Source organism: Dreissena polymorpha, chromosome 7, assembly GCF_020536995.1.
Source record: "Dreissena polymorpha isolate Duluth1 chromosome 7, UMN_Dpol_1.0, whole genome shotgun sequence".
NCBI lineage: Eukaryota > Metazoa > Mollusca > Bivalvia > Myida > Dreissenidae > Dreissena > Dreissena polymorpha.
Genome location: NC_068361.1, coordinates 56,213,967 through 56,215,881, shown reverse-complemented (window position 1 = coordinate 56,215,881; position 1,915 = coordinate 56,213,967). Strand labels below are relative to the sequence as shown.

Here is a 1,915-nt window from a genome sequence, read left to right as displayed (position 1 = left end):
TTTTTCTTTTCAGAGACCGATCGAACATGTCGCGAGGGTGCTTTTTGATGCTCATCGTCCTTATCTGCCTTATAGGTTTTATTATTATTATGTTTTTATATCAAGACAAACAAAACGACGCGTGTAAATATAATATTTATGTTTCAATACCATTTACTTTCTATTCATAAGCGTCAAAAAAATTAACTATGTATAACGTTACACGTTATACTTTATACATTGGAACATTAAATGTAGTAAACATTCTTAGTTCAAAAAGTATATACATGTATATTTACAAATGTATTTGAATGCATAAATTAAACGACCTTTTAGAATTAAAGTAAAACATATATTCAATGTGCTGAAAATACAAAATTGAAATAATTATTTACCTATTACATGTACATGTTGCAGGTGGCTCGAACCAGGGCCCGATCATTGGACGCAACACGTGTTTACGTGTGGTTTGTCCTTTACCTTGCCCATTTGGCTTTGAGCGCCCCCATTTCTGTTGTACCTGCGGACCAGATCAGATAGGCGGATCAGAACCGCCAATTGGAATATGAACAAAAGAGGAAAATACAGGTTCAATTGATTTTGCGGCAATATGCAACTACGCTTTATGTGTGGACTTTTCTGTAAATGATTTTATTCTGCGTTCCAAAATGCATGTTCAATAAAATTCTTAAATAAAGATACATGGACAATACTAAATTAATACAATTACTGGAAAGTGTATTCTTGCCTTATTTTGTCTTGAAAAGTAGGATTAACAATTAAACAATTATATATTTATTTCTTAATGCATCCGACTTTTTATAGTGTTGATAGCAAGTATGATAGTAATATTACAAACATATTTTAAAAGTTATATCAAAAATAAAATAATGAGCTACTAATAAAAAGCTTCAAAGTAAGTTATTACTATTTCTTACTATATTTGTTTTGATGAGATTGTTTTAGCGTTTATCGAAAACTATTGTTACCTGTTGTCTTATGCATCTAGCAAACCACACAATTGGGAGGCTGGCCCAATATTTCGAAGTGTTATTATACACCTGACCAATAACACTTGTTTACTCATTACCAAAATTATAATGCCCTTATCACATAACACGACTTTAGCCCCGCTACATTCGCGATTATCTCGCTTCGATGCTATATGAAATCATTCGTAAGTCACGCTCACTTGGAACTATAAAAAATAAACAAAATTTGATATCGATCAGACGTTTCAAACGCTACGATGAATAAGGGATTATTTCAACAGTTATGGCGAGGACAGACGAACGAAGTACACACGATTAATATTAGCGATATACTTCCTGAAAGAATCAGGAAACGTTATTGCTTAACAAATCACGGAAATAAAATAACCTTTCAACTGTTAAGTTTAAACCGTTAGTTGCCTGACTAAATGCTCTGACGGTGAAACATTAATTAACTCCGCCTATTAAATTGTTTTGTATGTCCCTGGCCGATATGCATCAACAAAACACATGTAGAAAACACGTATCAACACCGATGTCAACATCCAGACAACAAATAACCACACCGGAGCTAACATCTGGAATAAGTATTTCCACGCCGGCGTCAACATCCACACGGCATACTACCACACTGGTGTGGACATCTAGACTACATATATCCACTCCGTTGTGAACATCCACACGGCATACTACCACACTGGTGTGAGCATCTGGACCACATATATTCACGCCGGTGTCAACATCCACAAGGCACACTACATCACGGGTGTGGACATCTTGACTACATATATGCATGTCAATGTAAACATCTACATGGCATACTACCACACTGGTGTTGACATTCAGACTACATATATCCACGCCGTTGTCAACATCAACACGGCATACCACCACACTGGTGTGGACATCTACACTACATATAAACACGCCGGTGTCAACATCCA

General features: G+C 35.7%; 1 long non-coding RNA gene across 1 annotated transcript in view; it reads left to right on the top strand.

The window, feature by feature from the left end:
* The window catches only part of LOC127840113 (uncharacterized), a 960-nt gene extending 61 nt beyond the window's left edge, over window positions 1-899 (top strand). The window contains exons 1-2 of the long non-coding RNA XR_008030419.1: window positions 1-75; window positions 397-899. The exon at window positions 1-75 is cut by the window's left edge and continues 61 nt beyond it. This is a non-coding gene — a long non-coding RNA (uncharacterized LOC127840113). The remainder of the gene's footprint in view (window positions 76-396) is intronic.
* Window positions 900-1,915: the final 1,016 nt, after the last annotated feature.